Source organism: Eriocheir sinensis, chromosome 26, assembly GCF_024679095.1.
Source record: "Eriocheir sinensis breed Jianghai 21 chromosome 26, ASM2467909v1, whole genome shotgun sequence".
Lineage (NCBI taxonomy): Eukaryota > Metazoa > Arthropoda > Malacostraca > Decapoda > Varunidae > Eriocheir > Eriocheir sinensis.
The window spans coordinates 7,320,431-7,333,925 of record NC_066534.1 but is presented as its reverse complement, the minus strand read 5'-3'; positions in this window follow the sequence as shown (position 1 = coordinate 7,333,925).

Here is a 13,495-nt window from a genome sequence, read left to right as displayed (position 1 = left end):
ATGTAAATTAAAATGAACTTGGGTACTACGTGCAGTTCTATACCCATAATATGATGCGAAAAAAAAGTCGGGTGATGTGTTCCCTGCACGCCGCCGCGACACGAGTCAGTGTGCACTGTGACGTGGGCGGCAGCGGGTGTGTGACGTGTGTGTTTCTGTGCCATGTAAGTTTGCTGAAGTTCTTATGTATCTTATGCTGTACTGTGGTAGTTAGTTGTAATAAGTGCAGAAGATTCGCTGTAACTGATGAAATGACTCATTCATAACCCGATAGCCTAGCTACGTACTTTACTTTGTTTTCTGGCGAATTTTCTTTTTTTTTGTTTTTACTTAAATTCTCGCATTCTTTTCCTAATACAGTAATATTATATGTGCTAGTGGCAGATTCGTTGTCATAATATTTATTAATATAGTAGCCTACTGCATAGTGTAAGTGCATAATGCTTTTTTATTAGTTTCCAGAATGTGTCCGTTGGCATAGGAGTAGGCATAGCCTACTGCATAGTGTAAATGCATAATGCTTTTTTTATGGGTAGGCATAGCCTACTGCATAGTGTAAGTGCATAATGCTTTTTTTATTATTAATTTCCAGAACGTGTCCGTGGGCCTAGGAGTACGCATAGCCTACTGCATAATGTAAGTACATAATGATTTTTATTATTTTTTTATACATTTTTTTTATTAACTATAGGACTTCACAACATACTTATGACAGTAATTTTCAGGATGGTAGCAGCTAACAGCGATAGAAAAGTAACAATTTTATACGGACTAATTAAGAATCTAGGTTGTATTTATTTATTTATCTATCTTTTCTACTTAAAGTAGCACACCTACATGTAGCTTATTGTCAATGACTAGGATTTCTGTGTTCAAATTATGGGCCGGAGGACCAAAACAAGTTCAGGTAGTGGAATAATTACGAATGAGCAGCAGTTACATAACGGTTGTTGTAACTATGACTCTTCTACGGTACCAACCGGGAGAGTCATAGGGTACTAAGGAGAACCCCTCCACGTGGGCCCGCTGTGCGTTATACGTCGGGAGTTCCCGCCACTCCCTTCGTCGCCCAGGCTGCGACCCCGTATAACGGCGGAGTATCTCCGCGCTGGTCCGCTTATGCTCGGCGCCAGCGTGAACCACCGGCTACCAAGAAAAAGACGCTTGTGTTCACCCGCCAATCTGCGCGGATGGACCCCGGTGGCGATGGGCACCCCGACGACCATGGGTCAACCTGCCCTGTATGTGGGTGCGTGTTCGCCTCCCTCATCGGGCGCCGCGTCCACGAACGACACACGCACCCAACTGTATACCACGCTGCGGAGGCTGAACGGCTGGTAACACGCCCAAAGGCGAGGTGGGACGCTGAAGAGGTGGCCCTGATGGCCTCCTTCGAAGCGGCCCACCCCAACACCCGCCTTATAAACCAGGCCATCGAAGAGGAGGTGCTGCCCCACAGGACCCTGGACGGCATCAAAGGGAAGAGGAGGCAAGAAGCCTACAAGGCACAAGTCCGAGCAGCAGTGGGGCTGCTCGCGACTCCACGTGTGCCTCCTCTAGAGCACCCCTCGGACGGGGACCGGGATACTGGTGACCGGCCCCCGCACAGCCCCAACCCAGGAAGGACTCCACCGCCATCCATGGAGGACCCTGGGGAAGTGGGGGGAGCCCACGCCGCTCCCTCCCCGGACGCGAGCATCACACCTGCTCCGCCCGAGTGCAGCGAAGCCTCGACCGAGCTGAAGGTCACCAGGGAGGTTGGGTGCGTGGCGTTCCCGACTACACCGGAGGACCTCCACCAACAACTGCGACAATGGGCGCCGTTGGGACCGGCCAGTCGGAGGCGGACTGGTCGGCCAAGACCGTCGCTACCACCTAGGCGGTCTGTCCTGACCACCCGGACGTTACGGCGCCGGGAATATGCACGGTTCCAAGAGGCCTACAAGAAGAACCGAGGCCGGGCTATAACTGACATCTTAGCCGGCCGCAGCCCCGGGGGCGGTATTGGAGACCTTCCTCTCGGAACAGTCCAGTTCTGGCGGGAGGTTTTTGAACGTCCTAGCCCCGGCTCTGCCGGGCAGCTAACTCCAGTGAACCCGGGTGTTGGTCATCTGATGATGGCCCCGGCGAAACCGGAGGAAGTGATGGCGGCTTTCGCCGCCACAAAGGCTGACACGGCAGCCGGGCCTGACGGAAGGACGCTGTCCGACCTGAGGGCCCTAAGCACTGACCAGCTTTTGTGGCTGATGGACTCAGCCATCATGCTGGGCTCCGTCCCCGAGAGTTGGGTTCATGGCCGAACCGTTCTCCTCCCGAAGGTGGACGCACCTCGGACAGCTTCCGACTACAGGCCGCTGACGATAGCACCTATCCTGACGAGGACGTTCCATTGGGTGCTGTCGCAGCGGTTTGCTACACACGCTCCCCTACCGCTCGGTCAAAAGGGATTCAAGCGGGAAGAGGGCTTCGCCGCCAACTTGCTGTTGGTGAGACGTGCCCTTGAAGCGGCTAAGAGCATACCCCGCTCCCTGTACATGGCCTTCATTGATATCAAGAAGGCCTTTGACTCAGTGGGCCACCCCGCCATAGTCAATGCCACTAGGCGGTGGGGCTTAGGGGAGCGATTTGCCAACTACATCGGCAATGTATATGCCAAGGCATCCACGAACCTGGATGAGAACACTTGGTAGAGGTGTCATGCAGGGCGACCCATTGTCGCCCCTATTGTTCAACCTAACATTGGACCAGGCCCTGTTCGCCCTACCCCAGAACGTCGGAGTAGAGCTGGGTGGCCGCGCCCACGGCTACCTGGCTTTTGCTGATGACGTGGTGTTACTGGCCTCCACCAGGACAGGCTTAAAGGTAAGCCTGCGAGCGATGACATCTGCCGCGGCTGCCTTGGGCCTCGAGGTGGGGCCCTGAAAGTGCGCCTCCGTGGGGGTAGTGGCGGATGGAAAGAACAAGACCTGGTACCAAGACAAATTAAGGCTCCATGCTGGAGGCGAGGAGATTCGGTCCTTAGGCCCAGGCGACTTTTATAAGTACCTGGGTTCACGGGTGGGCGCCGCCTGGGCGAGCGGTCCGTCCCACCTGTTGGGCCAGCTCATCGCTAAACTGGGGCGACTCTAACGAGCCCCAGCCAAACCCCAGCAAAAGCACTGGGGCCTGGCCAGTGTACTTTTTCCTCAGATGTTTTACCCTCTGCTACACTCAAGGGCAAACAAGGTGGCTTTAAAAAGGATGAATGTGGAGATTCGGAAGTTCGTCCGAATCGCCCTCCATCTGCCGCATGATACCCCCTTGGGGTACTTTCATGCGGCCGGCGTGGATGGCGGGCTCGGAGTAACAGCTCTCGAGTGTCGCATCCCCCGATTAAAGCATGACCTTCTAGCCCGCCTCAGGCAGTCCCATGACCCTGCGGTGAGGGCTGTAGCAGAAGGTGCAAGTCCGCTCGACGACGCCTCCACTCCATCAGGGAGGAAGAGAGAAGAGAGGAGTCGCTGGTCCGAGAACCTTTACGGTTCTGTTGACGGTCGGGGGCTGCGAGGAGCCACTCAAACACCGATATCCGCAGCCTTCCTGGACGGATCTGCCCTGATGAAGGGCGGGATTTATTCGAAGGCGGTGAGGCTTAGAGGAGCCTTGCTGCCTACGAAATCCCGTTCGGCTAGGGGCAGACTGGAGCCCGACGTCATGTGCGACCTCTGCTTCGGCCGAAGGGTTCATTCCCTCGGACACATATTACAGCAGTGCCCGGCCGTTGCAGGGGCTAGAACCCTACGCCACAACAACATTCTCGATGGCGCCGTCCAGGCCCTCCAGCAGTCTGGGTATCGGGTGCTAAAGGAGCACCCCATCCCAACTCCAGCAGGGTTAAGATACCCAGATATTGTATGCTGGAGGGATAATTGCTCGTGGGTAATTGACGTGCAGGTTGTCGCAGACAGCGCCGCCACGGACCTGCACGTGGCCCACGAGCCCACTATAACGTGGCGGCAGTGACGGAAAAAGTGAAAGAGTGCTCAGGGTACCACCCCATAGTCAGCTCGCTTACGCTGTCGTGGCGGGGGGTGGTAGCCCCAGCCTCCGTGAACACGTGGAGTGCGCTGGGACTTACCAAAGCCGCGCTGAAGCTCGCGGTGGTCCGGGCCCTCGAGGGTGGGGTCCGGATCTACCAAGCACACAGGAACACGGCAGGTGCATCCGTGGCAAGGGGTGCGCCATGAAGGGTCGCACCCTGTGCAAAACATTGAAAGCAGTGAGATGGATGAGATACGGAACTTAAAGGAGAAGTAAAGTGATAAGATCTGAAAGAGATGAGAAGTGCTAAACAAGGTTGTACATAGCCAATAATGGCACCCTACCTTCCCCGTGTTCTCGTGCCTCATGGGTGTGTATGTGTGGTGGAGGGGTGTGAGCGTTGGTGATGTTTTGTTGTTATTAATTCTGCGTTACTGTTTATGATGATGTATGTGATGGTTTAAATAAACGGTGAGGCATGGGATGACGTGGGGAGGCTTTAAGAAAGGTGAGGGGGCTACGGCCCCCTCCCTTTTATTAATAATGGTGGTCATAAAATAGCCAAATGCCTCGTCATCTAATTAGTGACGCGCATGAATGGATTAACGAGATTCCCACTGTCCCTATTTACTATCTAGCGAACCCACAGGCAGGGGAACGGGCCTGCACCTAACAGCGGGGAAAGAAGACCCTGTTGAGCTTGACTCTAGTCTGATTTTGTAGAGAGACATCAGAGATGTAGCATAAGGGGGAGGTCGTCACATCAGGGGCTTGCTCCGTGCGGCCGACAATGAAATACCACTACTCTGATCGTTTCTTTACTTACTCGGTGAGACGGAATCGGAGCTTCCCCACGTGGGATTGCCTCCTGTTTCTAGCCTAAAGCGGCGGAAGGGAGGGCGCACCGAGGACATTATCAGGTGGGGAGTTTGACTGGGGCGATACATCTGTCAAACGATAACGCAGGTGTCCTAAGGCCAGCTCAGCGTGGACAGAAACCTCGCGTAGAGCAAAAGGGCAAATGCTGGCTTGATCCTGATTTTCAGTACGAATACGGACTGCGAAAGCAGGGCCTATCGATCCTTTTGACTTTATGAGTTTTAAGCAAGAGGTGTCAGAAAAGTTACCACAGGGATAACTGGCTTGTGGCGGCCAAGCGTTCATAGCAACGTCGCTTTTTGATCCTTCGATGTCGGCTCTTCCTATCATTGTGAAGCAGAATTCACCAAGCGTTGGATTGTTCACCCATAAAAAAGGAAACGTGAGCTGGGTTTAGACCGTAACTCAGACGGGTTAGTTATCGTCGATTTTGGGGGGCGGGGGGTCTGGGTGAGATTCCTTAAGTAACACGAGTTTCTCACATGAGGTAGCGACCCCTAAGAGTGTTCTCATCTCACCCGGGCTCGTTAGTTATCGGACTGGAGGTGAGGCTTTTTCGATGCTACTGAAGCCCACGTAAAAAAAAAAAAAAAAAAATTTCACGTGAGTCCCAAGTTAGAAAAGGTCTCACTTTTGGAAGATAAGTCTGTCGCGGGACGGAGCAAAGGGTCCTAATGTCGTTACAGCCATAACCGCTGGATCTAATGGAACCGTGCATAGTGGCAACACCTTGTCTCTTAAAAAATATTAACACTGCCTTTTCTCGTCAATATAACCTTAGTATACAGCGTCATTTTACATTACTTCTGTAATTATCTACATTACTTTTGATTTAACTATCTATAATCAGTTTTTCGACTTTTTAAGGAAAAAAGGTGTTTTTTGCGTGGTCTAAAGTTTTGAATCATCTAAAAATGATTTCATTGACGTATCCTATTTACTTTGACACTGCCACATGTGTTTCTTTTTCGAATTTCGCCTTGATTCTCAGATATGCTGAAGATGACAATTAGTACTTTATATTAATACAAATTACAACATTGTACACCATTTTTTTTAAAGTTATTGTAACCCGAAAAACTAGATCGTTTGTGTTATCCGTTGTATTGTTTCGACCTATTACATTTTAGCAGCAGAAGGTATTGCTTTTTTTTTTTTGTATAAGTACACTTAATTTCGCTTCTCTGAGCCCAACTGGGCCCAACCTACGCCATGATCACGTCCCCTTGAGCCAGGTGTACGTAGACTCGACAAGTGTAAATCGGTCCTAAACTTGCATCACGCTGCTACATTAGTTCCGAAACTCCAAACTTCTTTTTTTTTTTTTAAGCATGCACATATAATTTCCTCGTGCAAAAATAATGCTTTTATTTTTTGGCACGTAACGGACAGTTCCTACATTTTTTTTTCCTATTTCGGCTTTCCCTTTCATCCGATAATCACTGGGCACCAATATGTGATGTATTTTTGCGTTATTCATTATATTTTGTTGTCGGCTACCTTAATTTTTTGTTTTTGCTCTGACAAGAATGTTTTAAAAATCGATTACATACGAGTCTTAACCTGGTGTATGGGAACATTAGAAGTGGCAGCTTTGGAGAAATTTAATTTCCAGGTCCGTAAAATATCGAGGCGGCAACGATAAACTAGAATTTTATAACTGAGATGATTGACGTGATTTTGAAGGTTGTATGTCTATTTTTAAGGACATGGCAGCCTTCAGAAGATAATGTAAAATGTACAAACTGGAAAGTTTTCCTCCTCCATGCACCATGTTTAGACCCAGCAAATGTACCGTGAGGTAGATTTAGACCACCGATTCATATATAAGAGCTGGAGTTCTACAAATAGTTCCCTTAAGAATACTATTCCTTATGCCATTAGCTTAGCCTGCAATCTCTCTCACATGAAGATGGAACATGAGAAAAGAATCAATCCTGACCCCAAGATCTTTGTAGCTGTCAACATCTAAAACGGGTTGCTCACCAATTAAGTACTGCAAGAGAACAGGTGCACATTGAAAACTTCTACAAAAGTTCATTCTAACACATTTGCTAATTGAAACAGACAAACCCCAAAATCTACTTGTATTGAAGTATAGGTTAATATATATTTGCAGATGAAGATGGGAACTGAAATAACTTGGCATCTGCAAAGAGACAAAATTTAGAATTTAAATAAAAAACAACATGCTTGATATATATAAGAAACAGCTAGGAACCAGTCACTGAACTCTGTGAGACATCGCTACCATCCTCAACTAGATAACTCTCACCACCATGCACAACCACTTCCATTTCCCTTCCAGCCATGTAATCACTCAGCCAACCCAGCAAACAGCTTTCAACCCCACTGCTAGCTAACATCCTAAGTAACAGTCTATGGTTAACGACATCAAATGCCTTTTTAATTAAGTAAAACAAAATATAGTATCCACTGACGATGATGATGATTATTACGAAGTTTGTCTTGGCGCCGCAACTTTAAGGTCATGTGGCGCCCAATAAAATATTAAATAAACTATATCTTAAAACTATACCAAAGAGTATTTAATAAAAAAAACAGGGTGAAATAATTAATTAAATTGTAAAAAAAGTGTCTTTCCCCCATCACCAGAGAGAGACATAAGCTCCCATATCCACCCAGACACCGAGGGAGGTACCACTCTCGCAGGTCCCCCAGACTGGGGCACTCGACCAGCAAGTCCCGGACAGTCAGGGCTACCAAACAGTCATCACAGTAGGGCTGACCTCCCCGGGATACGAGCAAAGACTATAGAAGGAAGATGGGAAAGCTTCTATCTAAAAGCGAAAAAAGAAAATGTGAGGCAGATATAGACCAGCAGCGCCATCTGTTGGGCCAACGCCAAACTATATCAAGTACGTCGTCTGCAGGTGTACGGTCTCCTCTTCATCTTCTTGTGACCTTATCGCTTTGGAGTTTGTATCATATGCGTAGATCTTATTTTTGACATTATGTATCAACAATATTTATTTTTTCATCATTCATTATGTATTATATGATTATTATATGCAATCTTTCATCAGTGGTGGGTGGTAACTGCGAGGACCATAGTTCATCGTGTATTTTTACACACACACACACACACACACACACACTATATATATATATATATATATATATATATATATATCTATATATATATATATATATATATATATATATATATATATATATATATATATATATATATATATATATATATATATATATATATACACACATATATATAACGGCTATTTACTTAACTAAGTTAATTAGTGTATTTTGGACAAAGAAACAATGCTATAAAGGTGAAGTTCAGTTGTATTTCTCTAGAAAATTATATACAACAAATATATGCAGCCATATAGATACATAGCATGCATTGAGCATTATAGAAAATGCATGAACACTGACACACAAGCAAAAGTAAATATGATAAATAAATATTGGTCTCATAATAATACACAAAGTAAAGAAAGATAATCGGACAGTAATACAAAGCAATAGTCTCATGCAATATTGGAATGAGAATACTAAAGAAAATTACACAACAAATAGACAAGTACAGTCACTTATAAAAGTTACATAATACCAGGCCATATAAATTGGTTTATACCTGTCTTACACAAGGACATAACTTGAAGAAGAGTAAAGCAAACATGTGTAAAAAGCAGTCTAATTTAATGTCCTGTTTCAGTAAGATGTCTGATTCATCTAGCTGCTTTATTCTGTATAGCCTCTAGATCAGGGGTTCTTAACCTTCGAATGATTCCAGACCCCCAATGGATTGTCCAATATGGTACCATACCCCCTTCACTTGACTGTTGAAATAATTATTACCAATCCTATTATTTGCCAGTATGTCTTCCAAATATGTCAGTACCTTGAATATCCTGTACTTTATATATGGATTGCGAGGAATAGAACATGAAAAAATCATAAGCATTGATCATTTTTTTACATTTCTAGTGAAAACAAAATTAAAGTTACAGTCCATTTTTATTACACAAAAGAAGAAAGAGAACATAAATGTAAATTTTTTATTCCAAAATCGACAACACATAAAACATACTTTTACTAGCCTAGTAAGATATTTGCTGTTGTTTTTCTGCAATCAAAACATCGAATCGTGGTACAGTTGCTGACAAAGCTACTCGCATGTCATCTGACACATCAAGTCTATTTCTCCACTTTGATTTCATATTTAATAATGCAGAGAATCCTATTTCACAGAGATACGTGGTTGTGAAGGGAACCAAAACGTTCATTGCTCTCATTGCCAAGCTTGGGTAAGCTGAGATTTGTTCACACCAAAACTGCTTGACATCCATCCCAGCTCTTTCGAAATCAGCTTTCTTTCTTGGGTCCTCTTGGAATTCAATGAAATCATCCTTTGCTAAATCGTTATCACTCAGTCTCGATACATCAAATGAGAAAGGGTTTTGTATCCAAACCGATTCCATGCAAAGATCATTAGTATCTGAAAAGTAACCCTCAAAATTTGTACTTAGAATTTCCAAATGATTCTTGACTTCTTGAAGTATTTCTACAGGTAGTGTTTTACCATCTTTAGTAAGGATATTGTCAAGGTTTGGAAAATTTGCCAGGTTACCACTTTCAACACGGCGACACCAGATGGGTAATTTCCTTGTGAATGCGACGACTTTTCCCCTGGCTTGAATGATGTCCACATCCCTTCCTTGCATTGATGTGTTCAAATCATTGAGAAGACTGAAAATATCAGCCAAATATCCCAGGCTAACAATGAAATGTTCATCTTCAAAGTGCTTTGCTAGAGGGGATTGTTGATGCTTGAGAAATTCGAGAATTTCATCCTGAAGTTCCACTACACGTGTGATAACACTGCCACGACTCAGCCAACGTACCTTTGTGTGGTACAGTAACACTCCGTGTTCCGCTCCAATCTCGTCACAGAATTTTTTAAACAGCCGCTGATTCAATGCACGTCCACGAATGAAGTTGACTGTTTGCACAACTATTCCCATCGCTTCTTTCAATATCTTTGGCAAGGTTTTGGATGCTAGAGCTTGGCGATGTAAAACACAGTGGGTGGTGAGCACATGTGGAGCTTTCTCTTTGACTATAGCAACGAATCCAGATTTCTTGCCAATCAGGGCAGGAGCGCCATCCGTACAAATAGACCCAATCAAATCCCATGCCAGCTCATGACGATCAAAGAAAGATTGGATCAGCTTGAATACGTCAACTGCTTTGGTTGTGGTTTCGAGTCGTTCACAGAATAAAAACTCTTCCTTGATGTTCTTTTCATGTACATATCGTACAAATACAAGCAATTGACTGTGGTTTGAAACGTCAGTTGATTCATCGATCTGCATGCTGATTTTTGCAGGACTTTGTTTTATCTCGCTGACAACTTGGGTTATTATGTCCTGACTCATGTCTTTAATTCTCTGGTGCACAGTGTCGTTGGACACGGATACCTGACTTAATTTCTTCGCGGCATCCTCTCCCAGCACAATTTTAGCCATCTCTAGCGCACAGGGTTTCACGAGAGTCTCCCCAATTGTGTGTGGCTTCTTTTCTCTGGCAATCATGTACGAAACTTTGTAGGATGCTTCCAGAAGAGGTTTTCTTGGAGCAGAAAACCCATATGATGAAAGAGTTGCTTTCTGATCATAACGAACTCTTTTCAACTTAAAAGCCTCAATCGATGTGCCAACATGTTCCTTCAGTCCTGATGGCTTCAAATTTCCATTGCTCATTACCAAATTGCACAGCATGCACTGGGGTCTATCTATTCCATCTCGTTCTGTCAGACAGGTGAAGCCAAAACCAACATATGAATCATTCCACTTCCTTTTCTTGACAGACGACATTTTCCACAAAATCTGTGAAAGGAAAAGGAAAATCTGTCAAACACAGCCACTGCTCTCAATACAATAAAAAACAGAAGATAAACAAAAAAAAAAACATATAATATAATAAGGAATATATATATTGGAAGCTTGGAATACGAGTTTAATTCGTTCCAAGACCGAGCTCGTAAACCGATTTATTCAAAAAACTACTTTCGTTCCAGCCCCCACCCGCATTGAAATATATATATATATATATATATATATATATATATATATATATATATATATATATATATATATATATATATATATATATATATATATATATATATATATATATATATATATATATATATATATATATGTAATTTGTGATGTAAACAAAATGCAGCAGCAACAACCTACTACCTTACTGTCTCTTGCCTTCTCAGCACCTTTACTTATTTTGGTATCAATAACAGTCACAAACATATAACAACAATAACAGAAACAATCAGAGTGTACATTTCATATCACAGAAGGAAAGGGAGGGCGATAGGCAAGAAAGAAGAGCTTTTGACCTCATATTTACTTGCCTTATTATTCCTTCTGTGTTAATATTTTCCTTAGGGGAGGATGGGTGTGTTGTGGTGTAGTGAGTGTGATGCAGGACAAAATAACTGCTGTGGTGTGGGAGTGAGGCGTGAATATGAATGTTGTGGGTGAGGAGGCGGACGGCTTTTGACGCTACAGCGATGTTGTGGTCAGTTATGCTGCTTGTGGTCCCGCCAGAGCTCAGCTGATGGCCACAACACCCACTGCCTGTGCTGTCAGTGCTGGCAACTCTACAGATTAATCGTTAGGTCTGCAGATTTTTACGTTCATTTGAGATTGTCAGATTTTAACTACTTACAAGCATAACGACAGTGAACAAGAACATAAGCATAACTAAAAAAAATAACCTGTGAACAATAATAGGTACAAAATAGAAGAAAATAACGAGAGATACTAAAAAAATACCTGATTACGAGATATCGAGTCCCATACCCCCAGCATTTGGGTCCCATACCCCCAAGGGGTATGGATACCCCCGGTTAAGAACCCCTGCTCTAGATCATTAATATTATTGTGAGTGTGTTGATCCCAGACAGTTTTGCAATTTTCTAAGCGTGGCAGAACTACTGTATTTTCAAAAGGAGAGTTGGAAAAACTGCAAAATTTTCCATATTTTAGTACGGTGGAAGTTTTTTTTCTTGTGGAAAACTATAGAAACCGCAAAAAAAAAAAAATATTTGCAACAAGAAATATCTATCTCGAAGCAAACACTTATCAGACAAAAAAAAACCTAACGCAGAGGGGTATTTTCAAAATATGACCATAAGAACATAATAAAATAAGAAAGCTACTTGAGGCTCTTTAACCTACACATGATAGTTCCTGTACAGTCGCGATATGAAGTGATGTCGCCGTGTACGTTTATTTTCGATCACGCAAGTATCGTTATATATTTTCAAGAGTACCATTATTGTCCTGTATCTTCATCATAATTTAACTTAATATATTTTAGAAGCTAGAAAAAAAAATAGAAAAGAAATATTCAATGGTGTCTTACGAAGGGTTGTCGAAATATTTTGACACAAAGTGTTTTCGTTCAGCAAGGAACAAGTCAAATGAAGTCCAAATATCAACATATTACTCAAACAGAAAGTAAAATTATCTTTTCATGATCATTGTTGAAAACACTAAATCTAACATATGCACACTATATAGGACATGCATACTTAGTCGATATCCTAAACTAGGATGTCGTAATTTATTTAATTTATACTCTCGTATGATGACGTCATCGTCCGCGCACCATACCTATTATTCAGCCCTGACTCACTCTTTGCCTTTCGTGGTCAACATAACGATAACAAAAGCTTTCCGTGGACTTCTAATGCATGATAGTGATCAAGGGAAGATGCCCACAGCCTATAACTACCAAGGGATAGTCGGGGATGGAAAAATAAAATAAATAGCTTCAGAATAGTCGTGTTTTGTAACTCACTCTTTGCCGCCGATCGCAAACATCATTGCCTTTCTTGGTCAATATAACGATGACAAAAGCTTCATGTAGACTTCTAATGCCTGGAGGTGATCAGTGGAACATGTCCACAGCTTATAAGTGCCATAGAATAATCGAGGAAGGTGGGGAAATAAGAATATATGGCTTTGAAATGGAGGTTGTGGTGCGGGTGGGTAGGTTAATCGCAGCGTTGCCAAACATTAGGCTATGGTCGACTGTTCGTAGAGGCGTCCGGAATTTTAATAGTTCAGATAATTATGGCAACCCTACCTATGAAGGCATTCTTCATTCATCATCGTTACTGAGCAATGTTACTATATATTTCAGTGCCCATGCTTATGATAAGAAGCCATCATAGTGAACAAAAGGTGTTTAATGTGAAACCTTATTATTTGATCGTTTCTTAATCAATAAAACGCAAAGTAACGCCAGTAACTGTCCTCTCGCTTCATGTCATACTGTGCGTGTGTATTAATAACTGCAGAAGACAGTTCATGGAATGACCCAGAATATATATATATATATATATATATATATATATATATATATATATATATATATATATATATATATATATATATATATATATATATATATATATATATATATATATATAGCCTAAATCTGAACAACATATAACAACAGTTTTGCAAAGATAAGCACACGACGTGAGCTAAATCATTTCAAGGTTGTCTTCAGTACT